This window comes from Watersipora subatra, chromosome 2 (genome assembly GCF_963576615.1).
Source record: "Watersipora subatra chromosome 2, tzWatSuba1.1, whole genome shotgun sequence".
NCBI classification, from domain to species: domain Eukaryota; kingdom Metazoa; phylum Bryozoa; class Gymnolaemata; order Cheilostomatida; family Watersiporidae; genus Watersipora; species Watersipora subatra.
Window position 1 is genome coordinate 42,476,473 of NC_088709.1, and position 18,780 is coordinate 42,495,252.

The window sequence follows — 18,780 nt, forward strand, 5'->3', positions numbered from 1 at the left end:
CTAGTTGTTGCTGATAATAGTATTGCTTAGGAAGTTATAATCGGACTAAACAACCAGGAGGAAAAACCAACCTAAAGTGTTTTGTGGCTTTTGTATTGAATTTCCATTTACTGCGCACACTCTTTAAGTCTACCTACTAGACACATCCCTCAACTCTTGGTACTATACTAACCTCTCAAGTTCACTTTCTGTTCATACTCTTTAGGCTCACTGACTGAACACACCCCTCAAGTCCACTTCCTGAACACACCCCTCAAGTCCACTTCCTGGACACACCCCTCAAGGCGACTTACTGAACACACAACTCAGGTTTACTGTCTGGACACACCTTTATATGAGTTACTCATATGACCTCGTGTGAAGGTATAGTCAGAACTCATGATTAATTTTACAGACAAATGCAAATCAAACCGAATACAATCTGTTGTTAAAGGAATAGTTGCTCAAATATTATATGAAAGTTTTGACTTTTGGAGAAAATTTTGGAACTGAATAACTTTGTATGTCAAGGTAGACTTTAAACCTTTAAGGAATAATATATGCAAGCGTCTGGCTTTTTTATTTGTTCTAGAAATTTCTGGCTAAAAGGTAAAAAAACCTCAAATTACCCATGAGGTAGAGAAATAGGAAACAAGCTGAATTTTTTGTTTCTCCTCTAGTTTAATCATATGTGCTAAATTGGAGATTGAGTTTCTATTAAATTTGGTGTTTTATTGTAGAACTGTGTTGCTGCTCTATTGAGATAAGATAAATCAAATCATGTTTTGTTGTTTATTTAATAAATATATATTTGTTGATGCTTTTTTGGCACATTAAGGCCAAATATAATGTAAAAATGTCATCATTTACTCTTCTTGAAACTACTTGTAACTTCATATTCATATGAAATTGATACTGTGTGTCAACTTACATTGCAGGTTCTCTACACAGCTGTACTGCAATCTTACTGTTACTAAATATAGCCTATATTTGTCATCATTTACTCTTCTCTGTTTTGATTTAGTGAAATTACATAAATCTTTAGGTCATGGCTTAAGAGTGTTGAAGGAGACGTTGTCCTTCTGTAGGCTGTAGAATTAGCAGCAACAAGTAGCACAAGCTAGAACATGTTAATTTGATGGTTTTATCTTGGCAGATAAGAGTCATTGTAAATCATACACACACTCTAGTTGCAGGAAGTGTTGGTGGGTGTCTAGACAGAAGAATATCAGATGGTTGAAGAAGTGCTAAAATGTGGGAACATTTGGGAATGTACAGTAATAAATTTGGAGTAGACGACTCTCAATGTATGGTAAAATTATTCAATTAACCCTGCTATCTTGGCTTATGTTAACCCTGTCAACAGGCCTGTATTCCCTGGTTGCAAGTTGGGGCGGCTAAGCAAATTGGGGCGGCTAATGTTAGGCGACTAGTTATGAGCATTTGGGGGTTTGGAGGGCAGTATCAGCCCTCAACAGTTTCTTCTATGTAGGGCCACAACCGGGCATCTCATGTAGTTTTAAAAACTTTATCGGAAAGTATAAACATTTTTTCTATTATTTGAGATTTGTTTTTTTAAGGGGATGTCACTGCCAGGACGTTTTGAGATTAAAATAGGCTAGACTTGACTTCAGTTGAAACGCTCAGAAAAAAATACATTTTTCTTTTTCGAGCATTTCAACAAAGATCAATTTCGCCGATTTTATTTTAAGTTCATCCTAAGGTTTGTACGCTTTGGTGGGGCTATTGCCAAGTGGATGTTTGTTAAAACTTGACATTTGCAAACCTGTATAAAAGTCGTTAACAAAAATATTTTGCCAATGATGAGAATAATGACGCCCAAGAACTATTAAAAGTTGACGTTTATATATATGGCTTAGAATCGAGTGATACTCTACACTCTACAGCGATAAAAACGGTTCCTGTAGCCGTTAGGCCAATAACTGTTCGAGTTAATGCTGTTGAGGTCGAGTTATCTAAAGCAATTTATCATTGCGTGGGAACGAACCAAACAAGTCCGTTCGAGTTAACCAAGTGTTCGTGATGAAATTTTACCAAGGGCGAGTTATCCTAGTTTGACTGTACTCAGCCGCCAAAAATTCATAAAAAGTTGGAGGCGGCTCAGCCGACCAGCCGCCCCAGGGAATATGGGCCTGCCTGTCGATCATGCTTTTCGCAAGAAGAAACGACCAATTTGTCGTTTTCGGTAGCGTCTTTTTAAATCGGAACTTCTGTCGCACCAAGTGTTTGTAAGAAATAATAATTTCCCAATTCAAATTTGCAACATATATCAGCGCTTGTTTATAGCCTGGTTGTAGTATGTTATATCACTAACAAACTCGAAAATAACGATCAAACCCACTTACGTTTTAAAAGAATTTTTTCAGACTTATTTGCATATGGCGACCTCCAGTAGAAATGAAAGTAATGACACTATATCAAATGTTAATGGACGAAAATGTAAAAAAAGTGTCAGACACACTCGAAAGGTTGTAAGTACATTGTTGGATGATTCAGAGGATGGAGATTTTGTAAAGATGATTGTAGCAATTTAGACTCAAATGACTGAATCTTCAGAGTCAGTTGGTGAAACCTCTGACACTGACCCCAGTTTACGACCCACCGCAAGCCAAATGCAACTGCAGGTGATGCTGGTGTTGTTGGTTTGAGGGAAATAACAAATTTTTGGCGTGATAAACCCCCAGAGTTGCATGATGTTGTGGGTCAGTCAGGTCCAGAGTTTACACCAGCTCAGGGCTCCCCATTAGACTATTTCGAAAGATTTTTCTCATCAATTGTGGATAATGGCCAGTCTTTATGAGAGCTTATGGTGGCTGAAATCAATGAGTACAAGCTGTGGTGTGACAGCAATAACCCAAAACTACCTCCCAAATTTAAAGTTAAGCTTTGGAACGATGTTGATGTGTTACAAACGCTTTAATTGGTACTGTAATCAATATAGGCTTAGTACGTAAACACTGCATAGAAGAATATTTGTAGCTCTTATCTGTAAGCTGTATACATATATTATAAATAAATGTAAAAGATTGTAATAATATGCTTGTATTTACTCATTTTACAGCATATTGCATTTATAGCGGAAATTTGCATTTTTAGCAAAATAATTCACCCGTGGCCCCCACAAACTTACCCGCAAAACGGTTAATGAGATAAAGTTGACCAGGGTGTTTGATATTGCTTTTTATTGGGAAACAAAATTGAAAAAATTGGGAAAAATTTAGTATTTCACTAAAAATTTAAAAAAATAAGAATAGTAGGCCTATACTGATTTCAAAGTTTGCGAATGAATAATGACTTCCTCAATTGGCAAGGCTTTGTTAAACTACCTTTAACTAGCTGATCTATTAGTCTCAGCTGAGTTTTACCTAATATGGTCATACAGTAAACATATTATTAGTAGGCACTCCAATAATTGAATTATTATTGTAACTAATGTAATCCTTTAATCAATATAATATTATGGTATATGGGAGAGGGTACAGTGCTAATTGTACAGACATTTTTATATCACATGTTATTATATTTTATCCAGTTCCTTCTTAACACTTTTACAAAGGAAGTCAGACAGATCTTATGACGAGTTGCTTCCTCCACTTGTATGGCTTTCCTATACCATCTCTGATTAGTTGATCTATCAGATTCAAGTGAGTTTTACCAAATACGATCATACAGTAAATCTATTAATACTAGTCAATCTTATAATTCAATTATTGTTGTAGTTAATTAAAACCATTCAATAATATAGTATAAACAAACTCAAACTATGCAACTCACTAATGGGTATCTGCTATGAAAGAATGAAATGATTTGCATATTTGTATTTGGTGCATATATATCTGAACTATTGGCTTGAAAATCAAGTGATGGCCTTTAATCAATACATAGTTACTAGTGTTGTCAGTCAAATGATAATATAACACTTTTCTTTATGCACCCCCAATTTATCAATATATCTATAAATATTTGAAGTTGAAAATTTTTGTATGTTGGAAATCAGTCAAGAATTGCTATGAAATATTTTGGAAATCTTGCAAAAACAAGTTTGATTGCTGTTCTTTGCCCTGGTTTGTGTTGGTTCACAAATAATACGAAAAGATGGATTGACAAACCAATCAGATAAAGGAAATGAAATGGTCTTTGAATCTGATCTGTTTTTAATTCAAGAACTTTTTAAGCCAAAATTCATACATTTTATTTAAAAACCAAAACAACAAAAAAGACCACTTATGACACATTATTGCAGCCGAGTCGCCATGGTAAGAAGATACATATATGATGGGAATCAGTTGGCTTTGATCATTTATGTTTGTATTACAAGAGAGAATAATTCCAATAGTGCCTGATGCTTTCCCATGCAATGAGAACAAAAACAGAATTGAGAAAAGCCAGGACAATCATTTGCTCTGGAGACAATTCAACACAGGAATCATCCAACATAAGTAATAAATAGTAGTAAATACCATGACCTTGACATGAAGTATAAATAAAGGTAGTTATCATATAAACAAGATAGCTGACACAAATACTAGTGGTTCAACATGGAATTAAGGAAATAGAAATATAGTTTCTATTGAAATAGAAATTCTCTCTTTAATTAAATTTGATTGTAACCTATAACAGTAACCTTTTAAAATGGGTTAAATAGCAATTACAACATTCCTGCTGAAACAAAGACATCCAAACTAGTATGAGCCAGTTTTTTAATTTGATCAAATTACTACCTAAAAACTGCTTAGGCTTTTTCCTGGAAATTCCAGATCATCAAGCTCAAGAATGGTGCAGTGAGAACTCGATGGCCATGTAAACCGGATTGCCTAATAAACAAGGTGTAACACAACTCCATAACCTGAATGTCATATGAAGGTTTTTGTGCTACAAAACTAGTAGTGTCAATAGTTGTCGCACCTTAATGTCGTGGCGCTGAGCAGACAACTACTAAATCTGAACATTTTAGACTGAACCTGGTGGGATGTCATGAGAGTGAGTGTGAAGAAGTAGAACCACCTCGTATAGCTGATGCCATAGTAATAAAGGCGTATACTCCACATGTAGAGACCATTCCTTGTTTGTTGGTTATAGCATCTACAAATACACCAAGTTGTCAGTTATTGCTAAGACAGCATGCAGATGAAACCAGAGTAGTTTCCTAAGAAAAAATTAACAGCATGCGCTCAACTATGATCATCAACAGAATATGTATGCTTGTTCTCATATATTTCTTATCTAAATTCCTATTGTTTCTGGAAGCCTCTAAGACAAGTCTTTCTATGGCTTGCAATGTTTTACTGAAAGTATGAAAATGATGAAATCGACGTGAAGCATCATATTGGAGGATGAAACAGTAGATTTTAAGCATGTGTAACATTTATGTATAACTTTCTATTGGCCATTAATATTTATGTTCTTCTTAACGATAAAAAAATGAAAAGACAGAAATTACGAGCTATTGAGTAAATTGAACAAACTTGTTTTAAAAGTTGGTAATCTAATAGTCTTGCAGAGAAGCCAGGATAGTGACTTGAAGGTTGTAGTAACAGAAAGTTCATAATCTGAAACATACAATGGCAGGTGTAGTATGTTGGTGTCACAGAGTAGAACACGATGTTTGTTATATGTGTGAAAGGATAAATAGAAATAATCTAGGCAGAGTTTACAGAGGATTTTGAAGACTAACCTAAAGAGAAAGGAGCGAGTTTGTTATAAAGCAATATGTTTGAAAATTTGGAGATGTGATTGATGAGAGTTTGTTGAGCTGGAATATATGATCAGTAGTAGAGAAGTCTTACTATAGATTTCTGCAAAAGGATTATCATTTTCTGCCTTCTGTATGATGCGATGAGGGAAATATACTGTAAAACCTCTAATTGAATGCCACCTCTATTTGAACACCACTTCCAATTGACGGCCACCCTGAGAGAAGGGTTGAAAAATACCCCGCCACTCTCCATTTGACAGCCACTTTGACATTATTTGATTTTTTTGAGCACATAATATCAACTGATCAGTAGAAAAGTGTACACAAGATCGCATTAATAATGAACCGTTTATATCAATAACAGTTAATTCTCTAGTTGTCCGATTCCAAAGCTTTTCGTCTTTTTCGTTAAAACTTTGAAAGCAACACCGTACCAATAATCTCCAAAACGGTCTCAGGCTAGGAGTAGCTCTCTGTTCAACTCGATCTTGCTACTTCAAAGTAGCCTGCATATATACAAAACGGTTTAAATTTACGGTGTTAGATGAAACTTGAAAAGCAATTCCATAGAAACAACTACTATTTCAGGCTAATAGCATTTCCTTGTTTAATACGGTGCTAATATTTTGGAGAACATGCATATAAAACCGCAAATTTTGAACCAAAGGTTCTATGTTTGGCAAGCAAACTTTTAGCACAGCATCAGGGCTAAATGCAGCACGTGACAGTTTTGCTCTGCCAAAAAATTGTTTGGACGCTAATATCGACTGGTTCAGCAGTGCAGAAGAAGAATTGAAGCCAGAAAATATTGTAGAAGGTATTGGACAGCTAGAATATGTTCGTTCCATCAAAAGCAACAATCAGAACGCAGCTATCCGAGCAAAGATGGACATTTTTTTAAACGGTAATTTTTGTTTCTGAATGTAATATAAATATGGTTTTTTATGTCACTTTTTCATGAATATATATTTGCAGCATTTAATAGATTATCATTATTAAACTTGTAAATTTGAAAATTTACAGCATATTATTTGATAGCATCCTTGCGGTAACCTGATCATACAATTGATCGACGCTTGTAACTACTCTTTTATTGCACATAAAAAGCTAGTTTTGGCTGCAAATTTAGTTTTTTAGCAAACATTTCAATTAATACAATGAATTTTTATGCAACATTGGTAAATATAGATGTAAAATAGAAATATGCCTTGAAATTCTGAATGTATTCAAAATTGAAAATGCCAACAAATTGCCAAGAAGGAGACATGCTATAATATCATCGCAGGTCGATTGCAAGCAATAGATAGCAACTGGTAGAGATATTTCATGGTTTCTCAATGCATATTTATGAAGAGATCTTTGACAAGTTGGAGGTAAGTTAGCAGATTGATTGCATTCGAAAGGCTCAATATCGCTCCACCGGAAAATGAGAACAAAATATAGGCGACATTAGCATCCGTAATATGGCTAAATTTATCTACCGAAACTTTTGACGAGCCATTTGAAAAATATATCGCCAGCCTCTATTTGAACGTCACCTCCAATTGATCGCCACTATAAAAAATGGATTGAAAAATACAGCACCATGGCGTTCAATTAGAGATTTTACGGTACATGTATTAGGAGAATACTAGGCTTTGCCCGAGTAATAAAAAAGTCTGCGGAAAAAACTTTTTTTTTAACATATACAACATTTATCATTCTAACTTTAAACTTTATATCATAAGAAAAAGTGTTTCTGTGAGACTCAAATAAAATAAGAGAATATAGTAAATATTGAGGAAATAAGTAAACAGCGAGTAAAGGGATTTGCGTGTGTAAAACAGTTTAGAGTTGCAACAGGAGCTCAATGTATTCAAAGTTTTGATGGACGATACTGGTACCTCTCGATACTGGTACAAACGTGAAAATGAGATATCGGACTGTCTTTGTTTGATACTCTGCTGATAAAACCGAGAGAGAATGTAGAGGCAATTCCTAGTCTGAAACCGAATTATTACCTTCAGTCACTGAAATCGGAAACGACTTGTGAAGTGTCACGGCACATTTGAAAATTCTATGAAATTGTGAAAATCTATGCTTTAAAAAGTTTTTAAAAATAACAACAGTAATTACAGTACAAGGTAATATTACTTGGTAATAAAATGCAGCAAGTGCAAACACGATAAGGATAATGCTATATGCAAGGGGGTTAGGAATAGTATAAACAGCTTAGCCTAGTGGTTAGTCGTGCTTGTTTGTAGATTTGTGACTTGAATGTTACGAGTTGAAATCCTCTACAAAGTGGATTTTTCATCGCTAGATTTTACTTGCTAACACTGGACATAGATATGAAAGCAAACAGACAAACAAACACTGAGATTTGTAGATACAGATTTTTCTTTACTGAAGTTTCTAACCTCGAAGGAACAACTCCAACATACCACTGCATATATTTCATCAAGTAATGCGATTTGTGTTCTTTTCAACATGGTCGAAGAACTAGTAGAGGAAACTCTTAAAACCTTCTAGAATGTTCTACAATTCTATGGCAACTCTGAATTTGGATTCTAATAATAATAATAATAATAATAGTTTGCAGCTGTCAAACTTTCATCATCGATAGCCTGTACAATATGTACCACTTCGGTGATGGTTATTCGCTGTCGTCAATAGTGTAATCTATTTATTTCCGTTTATGATAGTTACTGCAGGACTAGTACTTGATTTGAGCACACGGAAGGAAAAACATGAATGGGTTTATGATAGTTTAAACATTGTTACCACCGACTATCACCAAAATATTATTCATCAACACTGAGATATGATGATGTAGTGTGAATCAGCCTTTATCATTAAACAATGCTTTATTATTACTTTAACATGAAGTGTTTGTTTCATTGTGACATTTTCCCTGGACTTCTTACGCAGTCCAAAAGCATCAAGTTAAGATATAATAATGTTTGAACTGTATCTATAATGAGCAAATCTTATTTTAAAATAGTTTTATAGCCGTTGTTCACAATAAGAAGCGCGTTTGAGTAACATTCGTGTTGGACAGATTCTTGCGTTATCCAATTACGCTTTCAAACCACATCAATAGCACACTATTTTCTTTCCAAATTGTTATGATTAATATAAATGAATAATATTAAGATGTTGCAACATGCTTTTCAACTTACAATACATGTAATATATAAGTTAATTACTGCTATAAAATAAAACATTTACTATGCAATTAGCATGGTTTCTACACTGCTTCTCTGTGGCCGGTTTGTGTCAAGTCACTGCAAGTAAAGCTTCATAAATGAGTATATTAAAATTGTGATAATGGAGAAAAAATATTTCCTAGTGTTGAATATCATCTATCAAGAAATGATTGTCTCAAGGAATCCAACTTGTTCATTATATTTCAGCAATGGGCTGATGCAGCTCGGAGCTTTATCAATCTAAGATTTTGGTTAGAGTTATGAAAGTATAAAACACAAAAGGAATGCAGAGACAAAAGCTGGGCATGTTCTCAAATGGCATAGTTATAATTTAATACCTTTGTAGCAGTAGTCCATACAGCCATATGTATTTGGGTCATTAAAGATAATCTTGCATGAAACTTTAGCTGACCGTGAAATGAATATTTTTCTATCATTTGAGATTGTTTTTGTTTTTTGAGGTGGTCTGACTGAATGAAAAATGTTTCAAAATTAAAATTGACAAAACTTGATTGCAGTTAGAATGCTCAGATCAAGTGAAAGTGTGATTATGATGTCTATAGTTACAAAGAGATCGACTGTGTAGAGACTGCTGCAACTTGAAAGTAATAGCTGATATCAACTATTGCAGGGATAACAACTAGTGACTTCATTTTACACATAATCTTATTCTGAGCGTTTTAACTGCAATCAATTTTTGCAGATTATAATCTTAAAACATATTGGCAGTCAGATTACTTCCAACTTTAAAAATAATTACAAACAATAGAAAAATGCTGTCAGAAACACTTTCTGATAAAAAATGCTAAAATTTTGGGCAAGTTATTTTTTAAGTGTTGTAGAAATTTCATCTTCTACGTGAGTAATTTTATTTTAAGGGCTGAAAAACTGTTTATTGTTAGTTATTTTGAAATTGAAAATTGTGCTGTATTGCCAACTATTGTTTTACAATGCTTTCCTTTGACATACACTCAGTACACACGAAGTATCAGTACCCCCGTACTGCAGTACCTACAGCAGCTTGTCACAATGCAGTTTCAAATGCATGTTACAGTATGAAAGTACCTGTATTACGGTGTTCTTGTTCTACAATATAAGAAACCGATAATCTAGAATAACACAAAGTCATCTGCTTGAACTTGTCATGCAAACATGTACAGAAGTCAATAGGTAAGTTATTACAAGGTGCATCTATCAAAATACAAACTAGAACCAAACTGTCTTGTTTACAATTACACCAAGAAGCTCAAACATCTCTCAGAGTAATGTTGAATTAAAATTTTTTCATCAGGTTATGAAAAACAAATTCAATTCCATTAAAACTTCTAGACTGGTACAAGCTTTCCTATGGGTATGGTTTTGTTTGTTGTAGTCTGTTGTAGAAGTCTTTGAACATAGACTTTGGCCAAATAAGCAAACCCAAACCATAGCAGGCAAAGTTGCAAAATGAAACCACCTCGAGCATCGGCTTACATTAATGTGAAGTCGAATCATTGCTCTTGTGATTGGTCAATACCCAACAGTTAACATCTAAGTCTATAATTTGTAGACCTAAGGCTAGAAATAACTCAACAGTATCATAATGCTGCACTAAAACAGGAACATGTCTAAAGCTTGGAAAAACACATCGTTTTTAATCGCTGACTGAGTTTAATGAGATGGTTGGACAGTTTGATGCAAAGACGAATTCCAATAAACATCTAAACATGGAGTAAGTAATGCCCGAGTATGATGCTGCAGGTCTGAACTGAACAATTATTCAAATATTAGTCCAACAAGCACTGAAATCAGTTTGGTGAACTGTAGTAAAATATCAAAAAAATGACTTATTTGCTCACTTTTAATAATTGTTATGATGAGAGAGAAGGCAATTCTTAATTTAGAGCGTCATATTTAGTAACAAACCATTGTTAATCATATATTTGTACACATTCTACAATACTACTATTTTACAGTTTGAGACAGCTGAGGACCAACATGAGCAAACTTTGATGAGGAAGAGAACTTTACATTTCTCATGTTTATGGTTGTACTTGTGTTTCTAAACAAGCACTGTCAAGTCTTTTGTTCTCTCTACAGTCTCTAGGGGCAAAAATTATACAATTTATTTTTCTAATTAGTTAGCACTGGCTACCAAATAATACTGGCAATTCATACCATATAAGGATATGCTTTAATCACAATTCATACCATATAAGGATATGCTTTAATAACAATTCATACCATATAAGGATATGCTATAATCACAATTCATATCAAATAAGGATATGCTCTAATCACAAATCATACCATATAAGGATATGCTCTAATTACAATTCATACCATATAAGGATATGTTCTAATCACAATTCATACCATATAAGGATATGCTCTGATCACAATTCATACCATATAAAGATATGCTCTAATCACAATTCATACCATATAAGGATATGCTCTGATCGCAATTCATACCATATAAAGATATGCTCTAATCACAATTCATACCATATAAGGATATGCTCTAATTACAATTCATATCATATAAGGATATGCTCTAATCACAATTCATCTCATATATTGATATGCTCTAATATCAATTCATACCATATAGGGATATGCTTTAATAACAATTCATACCATATAAGGATATGCTATAATCACAATTCATATCATATAAGGATATGCTCTAATCACAAATCATACCATATAAGGATATGCTTTAATAACAATTCATACCATATAAGGATATGCTATAATCACAATTCATATCATATAAGGATATGCTCTAATCACAATTCATCTCATATATTGATATGCTCTAATATCAATTCATACCATATAGGGATATGCTTTAATAACAATTCATACCATATAAGGATATGCTATAATCACAATTCATATCATATAAGGATATGCTCTAATCACAAATCATACCATATAAGGATATGCTCTAATTACAATTCATACCATATAAGGATATGTTCTAATCACAATTCATACCATATAAGGATATGCTATAATCACAATTCATATCATATAAGGATATGCTCTAATCACAAATCATACCATATAAGGATATGCTCTGATCACAATTCATACCATATAAAGATATGCTCTAATCACAATTCATACCATATAAGGATATGCTCTAATTACAATTCATATCATATAAGGATATGCTCTAATCACAATTCATCTCATATATTGATATGCTCTAATATCAATTCATACCATATAGGGATATGCTTTAATAACAATTCATACCATATAAGGATATGCTATAATCACAATTCATATCATATAAGGATATGCTCTAATCACAAATCATACCATATAAGGATATGCTTTAATAACAATTCATACCATATAAGGATATGCTATAATCACAATTCATATCATATAAGGATATGCTCTAATCACAATTCATCTCATATATTGATATGCTCTAATATCAATTCATACCATATAGGGATATGCTTTAATAACAATTCATACCATATAAGGATATGCTATAATCACAATTCATATCATATAAGGATATGCTCTAATCACAAATCATACCATATAAGGATATGCTCTAATTACAATTCATACCATATAAGGATATGTTCTAATCACAATTCATACCATATAAGGATATGCTATAATCACAATTCATATCATATAAGGATATGCTCTAATCACAAATCATACCATATAAGGATATGCTCTAATTACAATTCATACCATATAAGAATATGCTCTAATCACAATTCATACCATATAAGGATATGCTCTAAGTACAATTCATACCATATAAGAATATGCTCTAATCACAATTCATACCATATAAGGATATGCTCTAATCACAATTCATACCATATAAGAATATGCTCTAATCACAATTCATACCATATAAAGATATGCTCTAAGTACAATTCATACCATATAAGAATATGCTCTAATCACAATTCATATCACATAAGGATATGCTCTAAGTACAATTCATACCATATAAGAATATGCTCTGATCACAATTCATACCATATAAGGATATGCTCTAATAACAATTCAAACTATATAAAGATATGCTCTTGTGATTTCTAATCATAGTTGAAAAACAAATGAATATAGAGTTTCATCACAATGGAACAGTCTCCCAATAAACTTACATAATATTTCAATACTTAGGAACTTAAAAAGAGATGTCAAGAGTCACTTGTGAAACCTAAATTAATCAAAACCAGCCTACTTTTATTGTAATGAGATAGTGAATGTTATTTTCATTACCGAGTTGTACCAACTTCTGTGGACCCAGCATGTTGACTAGCTGCAGTGCTACTGAATATATGGATCTCATCATACCTTACTTACATGTATGTAAAATTAAACTTTCATTTTCTTTTTTATTCAAAATGAAAAGAAAAGTTTTCTTTTTTCATTTTAAATAATCCTTTTGACTATTTTAATATACATGTAGGTATCTATATTAAAATTATACCTATTTTAATATAGATTTTATATACATATATCATATATACATTTTTATATTTGATATATTATATATAGATATATGTCATTTCAAAGAATTTAAGCTAAAAAGAAAACTTTAAATCTTTCGAGTTGAAAATATTAAAATTTAACGATTTTTTTACTAAAACCTTGCGGCAGCTATACAGCGTTGTTTTGGGTGTGGTGCTGTTTAGGCTGTCAGCCAGGCGAGTGCCACGCGCCATTAAAAGCTTAGCAACTGCAGTAAGGACAAACAAGGCATGTAATAATATGTATGTCACGGTGTGCTACAAAGACTGTTTTAAATGTGTTTGCTGTTGGTGAACAGTGTTGCTATTTTTAGACACATTTCATGTGTTTTGACTAAGCACAAGTTAAAAAAAGACAAATGTATTGATTTTGTACAGGAAAAGATTATAAATATGAATTTCTGAAAACTAGACATAGAAAATCGACAAAAAGTAAGTGTCGATTAGATGTCCTCTATGATGAGACAATATTTTAATTATTTGTCTCTTTCAAAATAAATAACAGCAAAACTGCCCAAAACCCAACTTTTAACAAAAAGATAAAATTATCGGTAGTTTTACGAAAATTACTACAATGCATTTTGGGCTGAATAAAAAACACTGCCTTCTTAAAATAATAGTGATCTCATTTTAAAAAGTTACTGCAAAACACCTATTTGCTTTTATTTCATGAAATTTTGTTGACATTACATTAAAGTTAATTTATTTACCATTTTTGTAGAATTATGACAGATTTGTAGCAAAAAGTATATTATTTACTATTTATTTATTTAAAGTCATGGATTTTAGATGTTGGTAGATTTTGTAAGTGCTCAAACAACTTCTGTACACGACAGCAGTAAGGCTGGGCGGTTTTGGGCACCAACAGTACACTGAGACCCCACCTGTTTAAACCGATACCGTACTGCATACCGACATTGAGAGAACAACTCCCAAAAAACATACGGTTCGGCTTACACACCAACAAATATCGCAAAATGAGACAAAAACCGCATTAATCTTTGAGAGTTGTGTTCCACCTACCATTGCTACGCAGCACACACCAGCTCAGTCGGAGGAAGGCAACTCCAGCTCTACTTTACTGGAGTACAGGGTCCCGTGTGCCAAGCAAACCCTTGCACAAGGGATGGAATTTGGATTGCACAATCCACCTGTTGGTTCATTCCACCCAACTCTAAACTTTAAAGTTGGATATTGTGTATTCTTTATTTTAGATGAGTGTGTAGAAAGTGAGTATAGAATACAGAATCACAGACACACATAAAATCCTGCACCATGTTGGTTGAGAATAAACCCAACTCTTCAGCAATGAACGACAATTTATCTTATTTATATATGTATGTAATTACAAATACCGTATATAAAACAACATTCAACTTGACAGCGTTGACTGCAATCCTATATCCATCAACAAGTAAATTGCGTGCTTATTAATAACTAACATAGAAGAAGTAAGCAGCGTGGTTTCTACATCTAATGTAGCGTATCAAAGCATTGCCAAACATTGGATTTCGATGATGTCGGTGTTGAAACTTCTAAATCTGCATCTTCGGTAGATGTCAATGATGATGATGTCAATGGTAAAAACCCCAAATCAGCATCCGCGGTGTCTTCACCTACCGATGATGACAAAAATCAATTAGAGTACGAACTACAAACTAAACAGAAACATAAAATATAGAGCAGTTCGCGAACGTGAGGAGAGTGAACAGTGAAGAGTAAAGTTTTGCAAGCAACAATGTCTATATCAGTAATTGTCATTCTAAAAGCTTTGAACAATGTCTATATCATAAAATTTTGTTCTTAAGAGCTTCAAAGAAATAACGCACATTATTAAAATGATAGATTTTATTTAAGTTCAGGCGGTTAGTTAAGTGCAGACTGGAAACAAAACGGCTAATGATAAGGAATTAATTATTACAATTAAAAAGATAATACAACTGAAAAAGTGTATGGTTTGGAAATTATCATTGACAGTCATAACAAACATGAAAATTTTGAGTTCGAATCTCGAATAAATGATATTCTCATTAATTCAGCTGCCTAGCGAGTATTTCCTCTCCATTTGGATTTATAAAAAATAGTACGGACACTAAAACTGCAATAACTGGCAAGTCAATGTTCAAGGCTGTCTATCCAATTAAAATCAAAAAAATCAAAAAATGATGATCCGCACCCATGCATACGATAGATTCAGACTTAGAGATTAGAGTAAAAAATCAAATGCCTCCTAGCCATACCAACAACTAATGCACCAAGTCCAGACACAAACCTAAAGTGTGACCACCCATGGCCTAACATCAAGTATAATAAGAAACAATGAAAGCGTTTACGTTCTGCGATACTCTCGCCATCCATTCTAGCATGATGACTCTTCTTCCCGCAAAGGATGGCCCCTGCGACGAAACATCATCTCCATCCACCAATCAATCTTCTCGATTTTGACGCCACTTTTACCATGTGACAACAGTCGCTCGGTCTACCTGGGTGCGCATCGATACCACATGAATGTTCACATAATTATTCGGCATCCTCGGTGCGTAAACAACTGAATCGCACTGCGCGGTTTTATTGCGACGTTTTGACCGCTCGGTTTTAAAAGCAAGTACGGCGAAAAAACTGTACTACCGTCAAACCGTCCAGCTTTAGACAGCAGTCACTAGTTGTAGACCAATAAATGCAATGAAGCTGTAGCAGCAGCCGAAGTGATAAAGCTTTGTACAAAAATGTGAATAAATTATTTTGGATACAACAATTTGTTAAAGATGGTAGCTACATTTACCTTTGAGTTGTCCTTGACCTCTTAACCACAAGAAGAGAAGTTTAAGGAGATTGATGACAGAACATAACTTATTAGCTTACTACTACAGTCACTAGTCAACCTTTTAAAATACTTTTCTTACTAAAGCTTGAAATTGTGAAATTTATCTCTTGGCCCACGAGGCTTCATCATTTTACATCAAGTCTGTGATGTCATCGACTAATAAATGTGTTGGCTATTTCAGAAAGGTGTCAAGGTCATTCACGTGATTTGTTGACTTTAAAAAAAGTCTAGTTTAGTTTATTCTTTAAATTTTTTGTTTAAGATTACATTAAGAAATAATTAATGATATTTAATCACCATATTAATAAATACATAACAGTATATAATATATGTAATATATATTAATCACCATATTAATAGATACATAACAGTATATGATATATGTAATATATATCAATCACCTACTTCCTCCTACTAGTAATACTACGAATACTTTTATGCAACTTTTGAATCAATATTTCTAGGCTCACTTCATTCTGTGAGCAATATATCCTATACATCTATCGATATATACCTATATCCTATAGCATTAAAACTGTTTTGAAAAACAAGCATAAATCCACATCCTTGCTGGTACGATGTTAGGTCATGATGTGAGGGGGTGCTGTCCTCACACTTATGGGTTCGGCGTGAAACAAGACGTTCACTCTAAGCATTAAGCGAGATATTATATTTGAGTCAGATACAGTGTGTACATAGCAATAACTTGTGAAATAACTCCTGATATAAAGCTAAAAACCGTTCTTATATACAAAAACTGTGACAGCATGATTGACATCTAAGTATAAACATTGCCAAACACAACTTGGTATACGTGGCGCACAACATTAGACAAAATATACATTGTATGTTTTAGACACTGATGGCACGACAAAAGTTCACCGCAGAATATATCATTAGGTATGTTGAAATGTATCAAGAATAAATCTTGAAGGCAGAGACAGGATGAGATATTTGGCTTTAGACATTGTTCATAGTAATTAGTGTCAGCAATGACTGTCAGTATAAATAAAACAGTAAACATTGCATAGTTTGTGTAAATGAGTCTAGTTCTTGGAATGTTACGGCGATGTTATTATAATAAGATAACGCATGTCGTATAAGGCTGACATATTCAGGTCAACTCTGGCGGTCTTCTTTGCTGAGATATAATATCTTACACCTTCCCTCTTTGAATAGGTCGTTTCATACGAGTCGCTGAAGAGTTGGCTGTACGGAAGTAGCGCTGTATTGAAGTGGGTGTTGGAAAAGAAGTATTGTAAGCTTTGGTACTGTCTCATATAATGTCCTTCTTGTTTATGTGATATTTTTGTGCCTGAGTGTCTAACGAATTTCACAAAATTTCGGTGCGCTCATATACCATGTTGTCGATGAAAAGTCGTTTGTGATGTTCCCATGTGGTTTCTGTGAGCTCTAAGAAAAGATATAGCATAATGTGTAGTAATCTTTGAATAGATATGCATAACATAAAAGTGGGTAACTCCTAGCTAGATGAGACCTTACTCTACTGTTCAGGTCTCAAACTATTGATAGAAAAATAGCAAAAATAGAACAAAGGTAATTATAAATTAAATTTCCAAAATCCTAAACATTTTTTTGCTCATTATTACTTTAACAGCTTCCTCCATCCTAAAAAGAATTTTGTTTTTGTTTTTTGTTTTGTTTACTGAGATCTAATGTTTCGTTTGTAATCGATATTATGATGCCTGTCCGAAAGAGGATCGAGGTAAAGTAAAACTTTGCACCATCTTCTGTTACATACAATCGGGCTGTAGTGTATTAGAACTAAAATGTAGGAAAAAAAAATAGCAACTCAACTGAATTGCTGTACTGTAGTGACAATGGGTTGCGTTAGAATAAAGCACATCTTTTAGCAGATTGATGACAACCTCGGCTTATCTTCTACCAGCCAACGTTGTCAGCTGATCATCCTGGTGAGATGTAAACATTCGAGGTTGGAATAACCCTGGGTTTACGATCCATGCTACAAGAGAACGGAGAGGGGAAGCCGAAAACGCCCGCTAAATTCTAGCGGACTCAGCCTGTAATTCACAGACTAGCTTAATTTAGAAGGCCAATTTTTACAATAAAGTCAGCAAAGCAAAATGAATTAATTAATAATTTTTTTTTTTTTCAACTCAAAACATGAAGGTGTTGTGAGGCAAATTGTTTTTGCGGATAACTTCCGCTCAATGATTAATTGCGGTATTGCTCATATGAAAGGCTTTGCACCAGAATCAGGAGGAATATGAATTAAGAGAGGGTGTAAGTACACTTATACTCAAAACAAAACGAATTTTTATTAATATTGTTTCATTGCCCTTAGGTTATACCTAGGAGCTGGAGGTTGTGTCAGGTCAGCGTTGGTGGGACGTGTCGACGTAGTATTATTTGTTTTGTCACTGTCGGCCTGTATGTTACGGTCAGTATGTTTTACCGATACGTAGGTTGGTGTCTGAAAGCTATCAGTCAGTGGTGACCTACTCTTCTTCAGTCTTTGTAAGTGTGTTACAAATTCAACACCTACCGGAGAACCAGATGTACCAAGCGCTCTAACATAAGCGTTCAGTC